Genomic DNA, 19,847 nt, shown 5'->3' with positions numbered 1-19,847 from the left:
CATGTCATTGCAAGTAACATTAAATTTAGACCCAGGTTGCAAACTCCTGGGAGTGCAGAACACGAGAGGGATTGCAGATGAAAGGCAGCAGCAAGTGGTTTTCCCTCCAGGTAACCATGCACTGGTGTCATCTGTTGCAACTCATGGTCACGTAGTGGAAAATAGGGCAGTGAGGAAATGTCTTACGAGAGGTGGAAGCTGAGCGTGACAGAAACTTGACAGCAAAATCTACTTGCAGTTTGGGCGCCAGAAATAGAAAACATTAACAGCAAAGTACATTAAACTAAATGCTCAATGTTCGAGATATGGACCGACAGATAAATCTATACTCTTCAAATATTTCATGATTTTTTAATGATACAGGCTGATCTTAATCTTTCTAATAAGTGTCTAAGGGAGTTGCAGGGTAGGGTGTGGTGAGAAATAATTGTCAAGGGAAAAAATGTGATACTTTGCGCCGTTTATGAGTTAATTATCATAGAATTTAGTCAGTGAGACACGGTGTTTCCCAAGTTGTGTCGCCAAATGGTTTCTTCATTTGGTTTTCTGAAATCGAACAAGAGAGCAATACAAAACTGGGACATAGAACCATAGTAAGGTTGGAATCCGAGCCAAAGGCCGAACAGTCTCGTGCGCTACTATCTACGCTATGAGAACAACTGGCTAATTGTATCTGGCGATCCGCTTGAATTTGAACGTGCAGCGGCCAGAGTGGCTAATTTCAGCGCAACGTATCGATTTGTTTCCTTAACAATTACTTTTCAGCTCAACCTACACCGTAATATCCTCATTGGGTTTTCAGAATGTATGATATATACAATGTGATTCAGCTTTTGATCTTATACAACTTGCAATGCCTTCAGATACTACTAGCAAGAGTCTCTTATTCTGTCGCTCGCTACGGTCAAACTATTAGTCCTACAGAAAAAAGAATGAGTAAGACTGTTTTTCATAAAATTTAATTTAGTTAAATTTTGTACTGGGATATGTTTTCACTAGAGGCCATACTATTTGTACTGTTCAAGAGTAAGTTCCCTTCAAACATATTTTTCTTCAATAAATTGAAAATCATGGCCTCCAGAGAAAACTTATCCCAGCACAAAATTCAACTACATTAAATGACCTACAAAATGGTCATGGTCATTTTTTTTCGTATGATTATAGTTTACACGTAGCTAGTGAGAGAATATAAAAACCTCGCACGTTGTTTTCGAATGCATTGCAGGTTACATAAATCACATAGAGTCGATATGCTTCGTTGTGTATGTGAAAATTCATATTATACATAGGAAGCTGCCAATTCAGCGATGCGAGGTACTGACACACCTTGTGTTACACCACTGGTTCTGTTTTTAAAGTCTTTTTGGTTCATGTCATTGAGGTTCTAATTTTAACTCAAACTTGTTTTCAGTTTTTTTTTCTGTCTGTCCTACAAATTTTCTCATGGCTAGCGAACTGTAACTATTTAACGTAAAATGGTTTGTAAGATATTTTAATTAAATTCCTGTACTAACTCAGTGTTTAATTAAGTTAAATATGAAAGATTTGTAAAGCGGCAGCCACAGTGTTGTCAAGCCTAAAACAGCCGAAGCTCATATAACGGCTGTGGAGCACGTAGTAGTGAAATTTAGGGTGCTAAGAAGTCACTCGCTCGGATTCGGCCTAGTACACATTATGTGTCTGTTACCTATGTGCGCCTAATTAATCGATGCCTGAGACAGAGAGTTAAGACTTCCGAATGACGCATTATCACTAACGAGTTTTCTGTATGTGGCTGAAAAGGTCATACTTGTAGATGAAAGAAGAAGAGTTCTGCAAGGATTTTACAGTTGAGGTAGACGGTACATTTGGCTGCCTAGCATAAATAGTAATAAATGGCGTCCCTTTCTCCTATTCAAGATGACTGCCGCAAACGCGACAGGTACATGCTAAAGAACATTACTTTGAGTCAAAAAGCACTTCATTGGCAAAGTACAAGAGGTAATACACAGAGTATTACGTATATCGCCTAGAGCAGGCTGGGGACAGCACGCTGTAAAATACTAGTGTGGACTTTGTCCAAACTTCAGTTCTCTGTGCGACTTGTCCACCAGAGAAATTCTATGGTGACGTCAGCATAGCAAATGGGGGAAGCGTTGAGCAAATTTATAACCCAACACAGAGGTAGCTCGCAAAGTGCAGAAAATGCTGGAAACTTTCGGCAGATCTGTCAAGTGATAATTTACTACAGCGCCGTCTGTGAACTTGTCTTTATACAGCCGTGTGTTGCAGACTGGTGCTCTGTCGGCAAACTAGGCATTACTTACGTTCCGTTTTCACCGAATCTCCCGCAATATTAAGTAGAAAGCTGACGACATTACTGAGAGTTTTTACCGAATTTTCATCTGAGTTGTTTATTTTAATATGATAGTCAGGAAATCGTTCGTCCACATATTGATACATGAGGTATTCGATGCAATATCCTCTCCATTTGCTGCAGTACTTTCGTCCATGGCCGACATTTGGCATAGAATAAATAAAAACACTTCTCATGTTTCATCAGAAGTTTTTCACACTGCCTACTATGTGTCTCCTGTAATTGTAACCATACTCACATGGTATCTTACATGTCTCAGATGTCATGAAATCCGTATCATTCCTCACGGTCCCCGTGGGGTGTGCTGTTTTTGGAGACCTTAGCCTGTATTCCGACGTAAGGAAGCAAGAACTGAAAATAAGTCTATGCTGTTGAAAATCTTTATTCATTCATATCGCCGCTAATGAGGTAGAAAACCGGTGGTATAGTTTGCTTAGGAATGATGCGAACAAAGTGCAAACCAGTGAATCAGAACGGAAGCCAGAAGCATATAAACTAACTAAGGAAGATATATTTCCGTGGAATTTCAGCATGCTATACAGATATTTTAAACGTAAAATTGGAAAAGTCGACGAGTTAACCTACGACTGGCTCATGGAACGCTTCATCTTACAACGCAGAATACAGTGCACAGAGCGACCAAAACTACGCCCAAATTTTCTGCGATGGACAGCATATTTGAAAGTGCGATGGATGAAGTGGAGGAAATAGGTGATCGAGCATAGCGGTGAGAGTTTGACAAAGTACAGTTCGATAAGTTGTTTATTAATGAGTTTATGACATAAACTTCGTACATAAATATATACCAAAATAAAATAAAAGATAACTGCACTATACATTTTTATCCACATTTCGATCTTTTAACCAGCTATTGCTCACGTTATGTCTTACCACTTTCTTCTCCCTCCAATATTCAGAACTCGTGACGTCAGGCGCAGGTAGTTGTATGCAAGGAAGTTCCAGGGTCACCGAGTGATAGCACTGCTCCAAAGTTTCATTGACACAAGTAAAAAATAGAAAAAGCCGACAAGTTTGCTTCTGTCTTTGGTAAAAGAAAAGAGAAACAGATCCCATAGTGATTGTTAGCCTCAATTTGGTGGGTCAAAATTTCGACGACTTGCTATCAAAGGGAGTTCTATTCATAAGTACCGAGAGAAACTTCGCGAGAAAAACGTTCCTTAATTAAAGATCAAATTAACAATAAGAAAATTCAGGCTGCTAAATCATAGAGTTTATTTCGAGAGGGAAGTGCAACATGCTCGGGACAATGACTGCCTTTTTTCAAGATCATATAGGCTATGGGCCCTTATGTACAGCAGACTATTGAAGCTACCGTTAATTGGTATGGTAAATTACTGCCAAGATTAACAGGTTCAGATATGGTAATAGGACATCCTGTAGTTCTTTGAGACTGTGGAAGTGAAGAATTTCTTGGCGCGTCCGATTGAGATATGCGACTGTAAAAGAGCATGTACAACTGTTTGCGAAATGCTCCGCCTGTGGGTTTTTTAGTCTTATGTTTTTGAGACAGCTACATCAACCGTTAGAGTATCGTTTGCTTTGGTTCGATTTTTTTAGAAAATGTTCTGTTCTATTTACCTTTTAGACAACACACGTATAAAATCAGTGTCAAAAATATTTTCGAGGAACGATATGCCACAGAAGCCCAAGTAAGACTATAAAAAAATTTCAGAACTCACGGTGTGGAATCGATTGACACAAACCAATTACGGAAATGTCATGGAAGACTTTGATCAAGTCGATGTTTCTCTAATACTCGATTATGTTCGAGATACTTTGAGAGATCAGCGTGCTAGAAAATAAAGTAGAGAATTTTAAATTGCCGTCTTTGTTGGTGGAGTACCATTTTGTAGGGTGCATTTACAGGCTTCAAAAGCCATCAAACAACTGATGAGCTAAAGCCACTTATTTTTTGAAAATATTTCTGTTCCGTAGTGAATTTTAACTGTCTCGTCAAGAAGAGAGAGTAGTATGTGATAACTTTTTATTTCCGTTGTTGGTACGTATGTCAACGTGTAGTTTTCTGCCACTTTATCGTTATTAGAGCAAACATTCAAAGCAATGTAAATATTAGGATTAGGTTAATTTGCGGCTTTTTCGAACTGAAATGTCGTTAATGGTACTTGTCTCCTGAGTCTGCCCCTTTGCATTATTTGCCAAAATATTAGAGGAAGGAATACTGCTGTCTGAAATGCACGCTAGAATGATTCTATTAGGCGGGAAAACTTCAAAAACATCTTATGCATATATCACTAGCTACCCACCATCTTCCTAGTTCCAGCTTCTCCGAAAATTGACATTAGCGGAAATATGTAACATCTTGTAGCTACTTATTGAAACGTACCCTTAGAAAAATTTAAAAATGACAGTGCCGGTAAATATTTTACGTTATTTGTTTTTCAAACAGCTGAGGAAAACTCAAAGTACTCAAACAGTTTTCTTTCTACTTATTCTGATCATCACTAAACTGACACACAATATTTTTAGCGCAACGCAGTCTGACTTTCAATAATCCCTACGATAGAATGGATGTGTCTAACAATAACCTATACCTTTCATGAATCACTTACCTCACAAAAATCTTCGTTACCCGAACTACTGCAATACAGCGAACGCCAATACTGCCAACTAAACAAAAGATTTAAGTACTGAAGGCACTAACTACTGATAGGCATAGTTAGCAAGTGACATATTTTGATAGAGAACAAACAATGTATTTACCTTAATAATGTTCAAAAGTCATCATACATATATTAGTTCATGATATTCAGTCCTACAAATTTCTTCCTTCTGACGGACAGATGCCTATATCGTCCGCTCTCAAAACTCTGGCATCTCTGTCCCTACATCCACAACTGCTGGCGGCTCACCTCCAACTGCACAACGCTACGCACTGTTCACATCCAACTGACCAACACTACAATAGCGAATAATCCAACAATGCCAACCAGCCACAGACTGCACACAGCACAGTCAGTGAGTTTCATAGAGAGCGCTACATGGCGTTACCAACATAAAAACCTAAGCAGCCTACTTACATTATTCAAATACACTGCCCGAAAAGAAATTAGTACGGCCTTTTAGAGATTTCCATTTCAGTCAAGATTAATTGTTGCAACAGTGCATACGGAATACATGGAATGATTACATTTACATTTCAACAGCAGAAGTGATTCTGTGGTACCAAATATAGGCTCATGACGAAACACGCATATCAGTACATGGCATAGCCTCCACAGGCGGCAATGCAGCTGCTCACTCCACCACCCAGTAGATCGTACAGACGGCGAATACTTTTCAGGAATACGCTACGATACACCTGCTCTACTTGTTCTCGTGGTTTTCTAAAACTTGTTGGTCGACGAGTCTCAGCGCGTCACTCCTCGTTCCATCAATATCTCAAACATGTTCCATCGAGGACAAGTCCGGAGGTCGTGCTGCCCAGAGAAATTGATGCACGTCTTTCAGATCACGTTGAGTTTCACGAGCAGAGTGTCAGCGAGCATTATCCTGCTGGGACAACTCATATCCTTTCACTTGCAAGAAGAGCAGAAGAACAGGTCTAACAACATTCTGTGCTTATCGGGTGCTGGTTAGTGTCCCCTCCAGAAACACATTCGTTTACATTCGACTGCTGCTACATTCGCCTGACGTCCAGAAGTTCTCTATTAATCTTGCGGTGGCAAGCTGTTACTTTCTGCTAATTATTAACTGGCTTAGAGAATTGTTTTTAGCGTAATTTGTATTGTTTGTATTTGTGTTGTTTGTTTGTAGCGTAATTTGTATTGTTTGGTCTGCCATCATGTGTGACAAATGTGAAGTTGTCGTAGATTAGTGAGCACGGGAGTGAACTGTCAGGATTGTGGGATGGTGTTTCATTGGGGAGATTGTAGTGGGGAAGCTGTTATAGTGCCAGATGAGGCTCGCCAATGGGGTTATACATTATGTAGCCGTGACAACAAAATCGTGGAACAAGGAAAAAAGATTTTCGCCCTTCAGGCTGAACTAGAAATGGTGTACTTTGAATTTGACAGATTGAAGGGGGAAAGAGACAATGGGAGCTGGGAGAAGGTAACATGTCGCAGTCAAAAGGAGGAAACCTCAGATATCACTTTTCAGATTCCAGTGAGAAATCAGTTTCATTTGTTACCTGAAGCAGTAAAGTCAAGCAGAAAGAGAAGATTCCTGCTGTTAGGTAGCAGTCGTGAAAAAGGTGTAGGCCAGTTGCTACAGGATAGGCTAGAAGTCGAGCACCAGGTCAGAAGCATTCTGAAACCTAGTGCTAAGCTTAGGCAGGTTGCTGAAAACCAAGGGGCCTTGTGCACTGATTTTTATGGCGAGGCGAGGACCATGTTCTTATAGCAGGAGCAGCAGGAAACAGCCTGGCTAGCATTTCGGACTATAGTATTAGGTGTGACCTGGATGTAATAGGTGCAGCAACAGCTCACACTCTTGTGGATATTTTGCAGCCCCATCAACAGCCCTGGGTTAATACGGCTGTCAACTGCGTTAACAGAGAGCTGGGGGGGGGGGGGGGTGGTTACTATTGGTAGAAACAAAATCTCATATCTCTGCTGTGCCTGTTGATGCAGTTACGAGGTAGGGTCACACTAGCCATGGCCTGCACCTGAATAGGAGCGGGAAGGATAGATTAGTTGACCTTCTGGCAGAATATGTAACAGGTGCCACATGCACACAAGACAAAGTGCCTGTGATTACTGGAGTGAGAGGGACACATTTTTTAGGTTCGGGTCAGGTTACGGAAAGGGCGTATTGAAAGAGATTAAAACAGAACAGTGCCATAATGTCTGTAGTAGTATCCAAAGAAATAAAATTTGTGTGTTTCATCAGAACATTAGATGACTGAAAAATGGGGTAACTTCTGAAGGTATAGATGTTTTGTGTTTCTCTGAACACCATGTAACTGCAGGGATGGAGAAGTTAAATTTGAGGGATTACATATTAGCATCTTATTCATGTAGAGTCAACGTGGAAAAAGGAGGAGTTTCTACTTATATAAATACTGGACACAAACTCAAAAATAATGAACAAATAGTTATTGTGTAGATCAGATTCTTGAGGCATGTGCTTGTGAGCTACTACTGCAATATATTTCTATAGTAACTGTAACAATCTACAGATCTCCTCAAGTTAACTTTAAGCTGTTCATGAAAAATCTTGAGGTATTATTGAGCTACCTTGCAGACAAAAACAAGCAGTTATTGGTTTGTGGTGATTTTAATGTAGTTTTCTTAAGATATACGGATAGGAAAAATGAGTTAGAATCATTGTTTGGTAGTTACAATCTAGTATCTGCTGTAAATTTTCCAACTTGTGTACAACAGGATAGTAAGTCACTTATCAATAGAATTTCATAGACAGTGCTCAGGCAGAAACAATTAATGTGTACCCAGTTGTTAATGGGCTATCTGATCATGATGCGCAGTTAACAGAAACAACACATATAACATGTTACACTATTCAGGCAGGTTCATACAAGGCAGGGAGACTTATGAATGCAAACTGAATACACAGCCTTAAGTGCAGCCTAGAAGAGGTATAATGGGATGAAGTTTACACAGAAAATGATGATGATGCCAAATTCAATTTATTCCACCGTAAATTTGTCTCAGTATTTGAGAGTTTCTTTCCTGAAACGTTATCCAAAAAAGCCATTACACAGTCAAGTAAGCCAGGGATTACTAAGGGAATTAAGATATCATGCAAGAGGAAGAGGGAATTATGTGGACAGGCCATAATAATTCAGGATCCGACTTTACTTGCTTACAACAAAAGATACTGTAATATTTTAAGGAAAGACATTAAGAAGTCGAGAAGCTTATGTGTTCTGACAGAATTTAATAATGCGGGTTATAAGATTAAAACTATATGGAATATTGTCCAACGGAAGTTGGGGCAACCTAACAGTGTACCATAGCAATGAAGCTAAATGATGATGTTGTGAGTGATAATTCACAAGTTGCAAGTATTTTTAACAATCACCTTCTGAATGTAGCAGCAAAAAGAGAGTTGAAGGGTTCAGTTGAAGAAGCAAAAAATATGTTAAAAATGTCATTCCCCAGTACTTTTAGCCTTTAGAAGAAGCACCAACATCCCCCACTGACATTAAGGGAATTATAAATATACTGAAAAGCAAGAGCTCATGTGGTGTTGATGGAGTCTCCAACAGAATTTTGAAGTGTTGTTCTAATTTAATAGGTGGAGGCCTTGGCGATATATGAATTGCTTTGCTGGCACAGGGAATTTTTCCAGAGGGATTGAAATACGCTATCGTCAAATCTCTTCATAAGAAAGGGGACAAGAGTGACGTAAATAATTGTAGACCACTCTCATTGCTGACTTCATTTTCTGAAATACTCGAAAAAGTTATGTATTCAAGAGCAGTCTCACATTTAAGTGAAAATAATTTACTGAGCATGTCACAGTTGGGATTCCAGAAGGGTTACACTCGACTGAGAATGCTATCTACACATTTACCCATCAAAAATTACAAGACCTAAATATCAAATAATCGCCAGTTTGTATCTTTTGTGATCTCTCCAATGCATTTGGCTGTGTGGATCACGTTATGCTCTTAAAAAAAACTCAGGTTGTATGGAATTAAATGCTATACACACAGCTGGTTTGAATCATAATTAATGAACAGAAAGCAAGAGGTTGTGCTAAGTAGCACAAATGATGGTGGGAGGGTGGTAAATTCTAGTAAAAGGCGAGTTATCACAAAGAGAGTCCTACAGGGCTAAATTTTAGGTCCTCTGCTGTTCCTTATTCATGTGAATTACCTTACACTTAAAGTTCAGCAACTGGAACTAGTACTTTTTGCAGATGAAACGAGTGTTATAATAAATCCCATTCCAGAAAAATCAGCTGAAGATACTGTTAAGGATGTCTTTCAAAGAATTATGAAGTGGTTCTCAGAAAATGAACTCTCCCTTAATTTTGAAAAAACTCACTATATCCAGTTCTCCATACCGAATAGAGTCCTACCGACAATTGATGTAGCATATCAACAGGACTCAGTTAACAGGGTAGATATCTCCAAATTTTTGGGTGTTCACGTTGATGACAACTTTAACTGGAAGAAGCATATTACTGAGCTTCTCAAACAATTAAGTTCAGTTTATTTCGCTCTTCATATAATCGCTAGTCTTGGTAATAATCAGATCAGCCTCACAACGTACTTCGCACATTTCCGCTCAATAATGTCTTATGGAATAGTTTTCTGGGGTAACTCACCACTTAGACATAAAGTATTGATTGCACAAAAGAGAGCTGTGAGAATAATTAGAGGTGTTCACCCAAGGACGGAAGGTAGACACCTTCAAAAGGAGATAGGTATTTTCACTGCACCATCAGAATACATATATTCGCTAATGAAATTCGTTACAAGTAATCCATCTCAATTTGCGAAGAACAGTGATGTTGTACGTACAACACTAGAGGGAAAAGTGCCTTTCCATATCCGTTATTGGAGCTGTCAGTTGCTCAAAAAGTAGTACATTATTCAGCAACAAAAATCTTTGAACATATGCCCAATAACATAAAGTGTCTGGCAGGTATCAGATCAAGTTTGAAATATAGTTCAAAATCATTTCTTTTGTACAATTTCTTCTACTCCTTGGACAAATTTCTGTTTCAGAAATGGTAAAAAAATATTGTCCCTTTAAATTTAGTTGCATGTGTAGAACTAAAAATTTCAGTAATATTAATATTAGCACTATTCATGTGTGTATATATAGCTTGTAATCTGACCTGTCCCACATCATATCGATAAAATAATCGCGAAAATGATCTACGGAACATGACATAGCTAAAACGCAACTACAACTAAAACACCAAAGGTAAACATGAATATCTGGAGTTTATGTATGAGACAGGCGAAATACCCGAAGACTTCAAGACGAATATAATAATTCAAATCCCAAAGAAAGCAGGTGTTGAAACATGTGAAAATTACCGAACTATCAGTTTAATAAGTCACAGCTGCAAAATATTAACGCGAATTCCTTACAGACGAATGGAGAAACTGGTAGAAGTCGACCTCGGGGAAGATCAGTTTGGATTCTGTAGAAATGTTGCAACACGTGAGGCAATACTGAGCCTACGACTTACCTTAGAAGAAAGATTAAGGTAGGCAAACCTTCGTTTGTAGCATTTGTAGACTTAGAGAAAGCTTTTGACAATTTTGACTGGAGGGTAAAATACAGGGAGGGAAAGGCTATTTACAATTTCTACAGGAACCAGATGGCAGCTATAACAGCCGAGGAGTATGAAAGGGAAGCAGTGGTTGGGAAGGGAGTGAGACAGGGTTGTAGCCACTTCCCGATGTTATTCAATCAGTATATTGAGAAAGCGGTAAAGGAAACAAAAGAAAAACTCGGAGTAGGTATTAAAATCCATGGAGAAGAAATAAATACTTTGAGGTTCACCGATGACATTGTAATTCTGTCAGAGACAGCAAAGGACTTGGAAGAGCAGTTGAACGGAATGGACAGTGTCTTGAAAGTGGGATATAAGATGAACATCAACAAAAGCAAAACGAGGATAATGGAATGTAGTCGAATTAAGTCGGGCGATGCTGAGGGAATTAGATTAGGCAATGAGACGCTTAAAATAGTAAATGTGTTTGGGGAGCAAAATAACTGATGATGGTCGAACTAGAGAGGATATAAAATGTAGGCTAGCAATGGCGAGGAAAGCGTTTCTGGAGAAGAGGAATTTGTTAACATCGAATATAGATCTAAGTGTCAGGAAGTTATTTCTGAAAGTGTTTGTATGGAGTGTAGCCATGTATGGAAGTGAAACATGGACAATAAACAATTTGGACAGGAAGAGAATAGAAGCTTTCGAAACGCGGTGCAACAGAATAATGCTGAAGATTAGATGGGTAGATCACGTAACTAATGAGGATGTACTGAATAGAATAGGGGAGAAGAGGAGTTTGTGGCACAACTTGGCAAGAAGAAGGGACCGGTTGGTAAGGGATGTTCTGAGGCATCAAGGGATCAGAAATTTAGCATTGGAGGGCAGCGTGGAGGGTCAAAATCGTACAGGGAAACCAAGAGTTGAATACATTAAGCGGATTCAGAAGTACTGGGAGATGAAGAATCTTGCACAGGATAGAGTAGCATGGAGAGCTGCATCAGACGAGTCTCCGGACTGAAGATGATAACAACATCGCACCTCAGGCCATAAGGCATGGAATGGGGCGGGTGTGTCTTAGGACTAAAACATACCCTGAGACAGCGGTCACTGGGTGAACATCGTACGAATAACCGACCATCAATTGCGTGTAGGCCGAATCCGCTTTTATTGCTGCAGACCATGGCGCGCTATTCCGTCTTCCAGGTGACCCTGTGACGGCACCAGTCGAGCAGTGCACATCGGTGCTGTGGCGTGAGTTGAATATTGGTTGCAGTTGTGCGTGCCTGAAGTCCCTCTGCTAATGACCAGTTCGCAACAGTTTGTGTGACTAGTACGGGATCACAAGACCTCATATCTGTGGTGTGCTCCCTGTACGATCTGCCACTCCTACCCTTACAATACGAGGATCCTAGAGGGCGTCTGCGCTGCGTAGACGCCTATAACCTCCGTCTGTGAGAGTGTTCACAAGACCAGTTATACCATCATCGTTGCACAACAAACGCGGAACGTTCAACTTGTGTGGCAATTTTCCGAAAGCACCATCCCGCCACTAGGAAGAACACAATTTGGTCTCTTTCAAACTCGCCCAGTTGGTTGTAGGTAGAACCAGTCTGTCTCTGAGGCACGTCTGCCCGCTTGCTTCACACGTCTTCGCCACACTGAGCCTTCTGTCTGTGAGCATTCCCTGCTCGATGTTGAAACATTATCAGTACATCTATCATCCCCCAGGTGGCATATAGTGGTTAGACACCGGACTCGCATTCGGGAGGACGACGGTTCAATCCTGCGTCCGGCCATCCTGATTTAGGTTTTCCGTGATTTCCCTAAATCACTCCAGGCAAATGCCGGGATGGTTCCTTTGAAATGGCACGGCCGACTTCCTTCCCAATCCTTCCCTAATCCGATGAGACCGATGACTACGCTGTCTGGTCTCCTTCCCTAAACCAACCAACCAACCAGGTGGCATATGCCATCATCTAATCGAAATCGACATCTTTTTTCGAGGTGTGCTAATGTTTTTCCCCCAGCAGCGTAGTTTGTCCGTAAACGGTGAATCCTCGACACAAATTGCATGAGCCTGCTGCTCTGCTCAAAAGACAATCAACAAAACACAAACTGCACACGCGCACCTGGAGGTTGCTCGAATCAACGTCGTGCTAAGCTGTAGGGTTCCACGCACAAGGTTCTCGGCCCTGTATAACCAGTGATAGATGCTTGGAATCGATGATGATGACGTTGTTTCAATGGGTTGCAATCCTTGCAAGGTGTCCCCTGCTGAAAGTTCCTTTTTATCTTTGTGGAACGAAGTCTCACGCTCGGTCGCGGCGCCGGCAGCACACACTTGCCACGAGACAAAGTTACGTTTCTCTCTTAAGATATACTAAGAAAATTTGTTGGCGAACATGGGTAACTCGCTGCACTGCTACACTACTAACGTCAGTCTAAATGTGGGCACTCATCCAAGAGTAGTCCTGTGATACGGAGGTAAACTAATAATATTGCTCTGTAGTTTCCTAAACATTTTTAGCAACATCGATCACTGGGCTGATATACATACAACTCTTAAGTCAACATATCCTCTGCAGCTAGTTTCTAGCAAATTTCGACAGTAATTTTCACTGAATAACGGGTGAAAGTTAGTGGATTAAATGAAACAGAAGCACCATACTCTGCGCTTTCTCAGATTCAAATGTAATCTATTGTACTCAGTTAGATGTCACCAAGTCCATCTCTTTATTAACTACACTACCTCCAGCTAGGAAACAGCTCTCTGGCCTGATACAATGTAGTATTGCACTGGACACGCGCATATCCACTGAACTGTAATATTGGTCCCGGAAATTGAAAAACTATTAAGTGAAATTCACGCCCGTGCAGCAGCTGGGGAGCAAAAAATACCTGTATTGAACATTACGCAATGTCGAGATGCATGGTACACAAATCGCCAAATTAAACATGCACATTCAAGCAATAATATTTAACTTTCAGTTAGTGCTACTGTTATTTTATATGGAGTACAAGCTACCACTGGACAAGGATGGTGCCTCTCTTGAAGAACAAATTGAATCTTGTAGGACTGTCTTTGTGATAACTCCCCTTTTACTAGAATTTAGCACCCTGCCACCATTATTTGTGCTATTTAGCACAACTTCTTGCTTTCTGTTCATTAAGTATGATTCAAACCACCTGTGTGTATAGCCTTGAATTCCATAGATCCTGAGTTTTTCTAATAGTGTAACATGATCCACACAGCCAAATGCATTGGAGAGATCACAAGAAATACCACCTGGCGATAATTTGTTATTTAGGGCTTGTACTATTTGATGCGTAAATGTGTAGATAGCATTCTCAGTCGAATTCTGGAATCCTAATTGTAACATTCTGAGTAAATTAAATCGGAGACTACTCTTGAATACATAAATTTTTCGAATATTTTAGAGAATCAAGTCAGCAATGATATTGGTCTATAATTATTTAAGTCACTCTTGTTTCCTTTCTTATGAAGAGGTTTGACAATTGCGTATTTCAATGTCTGGAAAAATTCCCTGTGCCAGTAAAGCATTGAATATATCGCTAAGGAGTCCACTTATTAAATTATAACAACACTTCAAAATTCTGTTAGAGACTCCATCAACACCACATGAGCTCTTATTTTTCAGTATATTTATAATTCCCTTAATGTCAGTGGCTTAAAGCCCTGGGGAATGACATTTTTGACATTTTTTTTTTTGTTTCTTCAACTGAACCCTTCAACTCTATTTTTGCTGCTACATTCAGAAAGTTACTTTTAAAAATACTTGCAACTTGTGAATTATCACTCACAACATCATCATTTAGCTTTATTGCTATAGTATTCTGTGCACTGTCAGGCTGCCCCTTCTTCAATTTGATAAAATTCCATACAGTTTTTGTTGTGTTGGCTGAAGAGCCAACACCGGATTACTATTGGAGGACGAAATGCACTGTAGCGTTGCTCTTGGGGAGGGGGGGAGGGGTAATAAGAAAAAGAATTGTTATTTTATATGTTTTTTGAATAAATGTGGAAAAAGTGGATATTATGGTGGGCCACTTGGCAACAGCATTAGGGATTGATTACACATACGTTGAGCATTAAATACGTGAATACGAGAAACATTATCATTCCTGTGCATTTTTATATTCGCGATGTAGTCATACCCGGAACAACACTAAGAGACCAAAAGATTTATGGTCTTTAAAAGAAATGCAACACTACACATTAAAAAAATTGGCTCAGAAATAATAGAAAAACGATAATGTTCATTATGCTGCGTTCGGCCCATCAGCGTGATCGTAATTTCTGGAGATGAACTAACACAAAATAATTATCAATTGAGTGAATGAGGAGATGGAAATCATCAAGGCTAATTTACTAAAATAAGCGCACTTATCTATAACACACTTTTTTTAGTGCTACGTACCTTTTCATATTAATTTACAATAGATGACCATTGTGGTTAAATACTTTATACATAACAGTCAAAATGTCCTCTTGATGCTGTCTGTTCGTAATCAGTTACAAGAAACGACATGTTTTCTGATTGAAAAAAATAACAATTAGCATATTCACTTAGTATTTTCACATAAAATATAAAATACAGTTGCGGAACGGAGCAAGTCCGCGTCCCCCTTATATAGAATACAAACAGTAAAAGGTGAGGCGCCAAATGCCTCATTTATCTTGAAACAACAGAATTCTTTTTTATAACATTAGTCGATGCATGTACATAGAGATTTACAGGCACCGCACAAGAACGGCAAAGATAAAGAATAATAGACTCCGTCGCTGCTATGCGATGGTTCATTTCTTTTACTTTACAATTGTTCGATAACTTAGGCCATCAGGCGTTTACTATTGAGCGTATATTAATGTTTGTGAGGCGAAAATTACTAATCTTACACTGCCTCCCACGAGGAGGGGAGGAATACCAAAGATATTACTTTCATGATCATGCCCATTGGAATATTTGTAATTTTCGGGTGTAACATACAGATTATTAAAAGTTTCATTTCACATTCATTCCATAATAAAAGAATTAACTTTTCAATTTGTAATTACTGACGGTGGATCATTGTGAATTTGTTCTGTGTCTCCATCAGTGTTTGTATGGATTCAGTCTTTCTTGATGATTCTTAAAATTAAGGCTATAAGTACACATATTTACAAAATTTATAAACAAATAGAGTCACACTTCATTTTTCATCGTTGCAAAAGTAATTTGACTATAAAAACTGGTACACAACTTTCTGTTTTGACTGTATTCGTTATATTGTCATCGTCTTGTCAATTGATTGCCTAGTCCGATATCGAACTTAATTATACATTTATTTTCGTCGCACATACACTATTTATGATAGACTTGGATTGTAGAGTGGACACTGGTGATGGGTTCGACAAGGAAGTCCATATCTTTCACTTTCGGGGCTCGAGTGTGGCTCTCCGAATTATTTCACATATGAAACAGATAAAATATATTAGAATAGCTTACAAAATTAATTTTATATACATGTGGGATGGGATATAGGAGGATCGGATCCTTTGACGTACTTTCGTGTGTTTATTTTCATTCGTATCGTGACCTCTCGTTAAAGTTTACATTTCAACAGTGTTCAGAAGTGACCTTGTGACTTATCTCTGTGTACAATCAGTCATTATACTAATTACGCTAACTTCTTTATCTTAGAGTCTCTCAGAAGGTTTATGATACATACAAAAATGTTTTTAGTACTGGATGTGAATATTTTTGCTACAGAATGTAGTGCACAGCAACTGTGTTGGCGGTTGAACGTTTACATTATTTCGTCACATGGTGGCTGTCCGCCTCCACTGTTTCGAGCAATCTTGAAATTCAGTCCGTGCGCGCGCACGTGACCTGAGCTTTCTCGCAGAGCGTTGATTTCGCGTTTGAGGTGCCGTGTGTCGCTTTTGTTCGGCGGATCGTGGCTTTGTGCTTTTTAGATTGCTGGAGGGAGCCTCTGCCACCGAAACTGCCTCACATCACTTCCTGTCCACTATCCAATTACGGATTCAGAGGTAAGTAGTAGCTACCGCTGCAACTGCATGTATGGAATGACACTGATTATTACGCACTGCACACATCAATGAATTTTTCACACATATGGTGCAGTAGAATACTGCCACTGAAAGTCGTCGAACTTTAAAACTTCGCTTTCAATGTGGTGAGCGTCTGCGTGAACGGTGTATTAAAAGAAATTCTCGCTTCATAACATCACACGGTGTCTAAAAGTTGATTTACATACTAATATTTACAAGAGTTCATATTAATCGAGAAATAATCTAATTGACCTCTTTGAATCAGAACAATTGTTTCTTAATTAGTCTTTTTTTACTATTTATACCTACGGTCACAGGTAAGCTATTATAAGTCCTTTTTCTTTGACGAAATTCATTCCAATCTCCTTTAAAAATTAATTTCGTTCATAGTAATCTTTATCACGCTCGCTTATCCATTTTGTAGGCCCAATACATCTTTTTAATGCTCATCTTATTTAGTGACTTGTGAGGGGAGCTTCATTTGTGTCAAAGTTACTCTCGTATGTGATTGTCTTTAAAGAACGTTCGAGGACAGATTTGAAAATTGCAAATCCGCCTCTGGATTTCGTGTAGAAATACAAACAGTCGAAAAAGAAAAGTGGGCAAAGCGGACCTACTCGCGGATCGTCGACAGAATTTAAATTACTCCTCAACCAGGTCCAAAATTTAATTTACATTACGCACTACAAAAGCAATTGGCGCCTCGCGAACCTGCTCAATTTTTACGTAGTACCTCACTTCCCAAGCACACGTGCATCTCTACAAATTGATCCTGGGGACTGGACAGGATCAAGGATCTTAGAGGATTTGCACTTAGGAAGGGGATTCAATAATCACATAAACACAGAGAAAACAATAAATATTGCAGTGCGCACTTAAACTAAAATCTATCACTTCAAGCATGTATATCTAATATGTATCTTGCTGCAGCTTGCTTACTACACTTTGTTCATTTCTTAGACTAAGTGAAGTTTATGCATTACGCATTTGAGTATTAATTATCATTCGTATATATAAGCCTCTCACTAGAGTGTTGTTGTTTGCTGCTGTGGCCACCTGTGAAGCTTGGGCCAGGTTCTTATTCTATTTGCTGCTAGCTTGTGAATTTGCAGTATCGCTAATGCTCAATAGTACCGTGAAGTTGCCATAGTAAACCATGTTACTCATATGTCCTTTTACTCAGCTATTTTATAGTCTGGACTCGTCTTACTTTGCGTTATGTAATAAAATTCCTTTTTATTCCATCACTCTTTTACTTAAGGTTAACGTCAGTTCTTTTTAGAACAATTGCACTGCGTTATCAGTCTGTTCATGCTTAATCCTAGGTATCTATTTACTTCAAAGAGATGTTATTTTATCGCTGGCATAGCACTGTGCTGGAATTTACTAGTTAAATCTACCGACTGTTTTGCGATAACAGGTGGTGCCTTATTTCCGTCACATTTGAAAATAGGGAATAACCTCATGGAATCGAATCTTCTCACACTACTTTCCTCTTTTGTCTGGACGTTAAGTATTTTATTTCAAAACAGGTAATTAATTTGTCATCGATTAAATTTCACTTACTAATACTAAGCACATATAATCATCATTTTCATATTACTATTTAGCGAGAGAAGTGCATTATTCGCTCCTTCCTGCTCATTTTCAAATTACTATTTAGCGAATAGCAAATTACTATTTAGCTGATCTAGGGCCACTGTTGTGTCATGGATGCTGCTCATGGCTGCGGTGATAGCTTTATAGGAACCGTCCACAGCTGTGCTCCGCTAGCTGGAGTCTAACACTCGGTGAACTGAATCCAGAGAATAACCAGCTACTTCGGTATAACCGTGCCCTACCTATGTGAGGCCAAATGGTCAAGAGCCCAATTCTCCGGGGGAACGCTACTCCAGCAAATGGACTTTCAATGTCCTCTTCTTTCAAAAATGGCTCTGAGCACTATGGGACTTAACATCTATGGTCATCAGTCCCCTATAACTTAAAACTACTTAAACCTAACTAACCTAAGGACAGCACACAACACCCAGTCATCACGAGGCAGAGAAAATACCTGACCCCGCCGGGAATCGAACCCGGGAACCCGGGCCTGGGAAGGGAGAACGCTACCACACGACCACGAGCTGCAGACTGTCCTCTTCTTTTGGTCGAGACGACTGCCGTACCAATCAAACGAGGGCGCGACTAATTTGTGATAGAAAGCGACTTCTGGGTTCTGGAGTGAAAAATGGTTCAAATGGCTCTGAGCACTATGGGACTTAACAGCTCCGGTCATCAGTCCCCTAGAACTTAGAACTACTTAAACCTAACTAACCTAAGGACATCACACACATCCATGCCCGAGGCAGGATTCTAACCTGCGACCGTAGCAGTCGCGCTGGAGTGATAGCCCCGTCATTTGTATGAGCCTCTTTTTGTGGTCAATTGACGGCTAATCGAAATAGTGGCATATAACGATGGGGTGCAGAAATACCAAACGCAGACATAGCTGTACACCAAAAGAATTAACCAATTACGTTCCTTTAAACTTGTGATGATATAACAGCTCCATAGTTAGCAACCATCTGCATACGGTCTCTCGACGAAAGTTCCATACGTAAAGACTAGAAAGTTGTACAGGTCACACCAATGCTCAAGAAGGGAAATATGAGTAATCCTCTGACTTTAAAATCCATGCCACTGTCGACGATTTGAAGTAGGATTTTGGAACATATTGTGTTCAAATATTGTGAATTACCTCGTCGAAAACGATCCATTCACTGAAAAGCCAGCGTGAATTCGGAAAATTTCGTTCAGGTGAGCTATCAATATGGGATTTCAAATTGATTCGACATTTCTAGATTTTCAGAAAACTTTTCACACCGTTCCTCAGAAGATGCTTCTAATCAAATTCGAAGCCAATAGAGTCTCAGTTGTGCGACTGGATTCGTAATTTTCTGTCAAGAAGGTCACAGTTAGTAGTATGTGGTGGGAAGTCATCGAGTAAACCGGAAGTGATATGTGGCGTTCCACAAGGAAGCTACAAGACCTTTGATGTTCTCCATTCACTTAAACGTTTAGGAGACTGAGCAGCATTCATCAATTGTTCGCAAATTTGTTCTGTCGTTTGCCATCTAGTAAAGATATCATGAGATCAAAGCCGTTTCTAAAATGATTGAGACAAGGTATCTGTATGGTGCGAAAACTGGCAAATATCTGTAAATAATGAAAAATGGGAGGTAATCCAAACGA

Source organism: Schistocerca cancellata, chromosome 1 (assembly GCF_023864275.1).
Source record: "Schistocerca cancellata isolate TAMUIC-IGC-003103 chromosome 1, iqSchCanc2.1, whole genome shotgun sequence".
NCBI classification, from domain to species: Eukaryota; Metazoa; Arthropoda; class Insecta; order Orthoptera; family Acrididae; genus Schistocerca; species Schistocerca cancellata.
The sequence above is the reverse complement of the archived record's forward strand: the minus strand, read 5'-3'. Positions refer to the sequence as shown.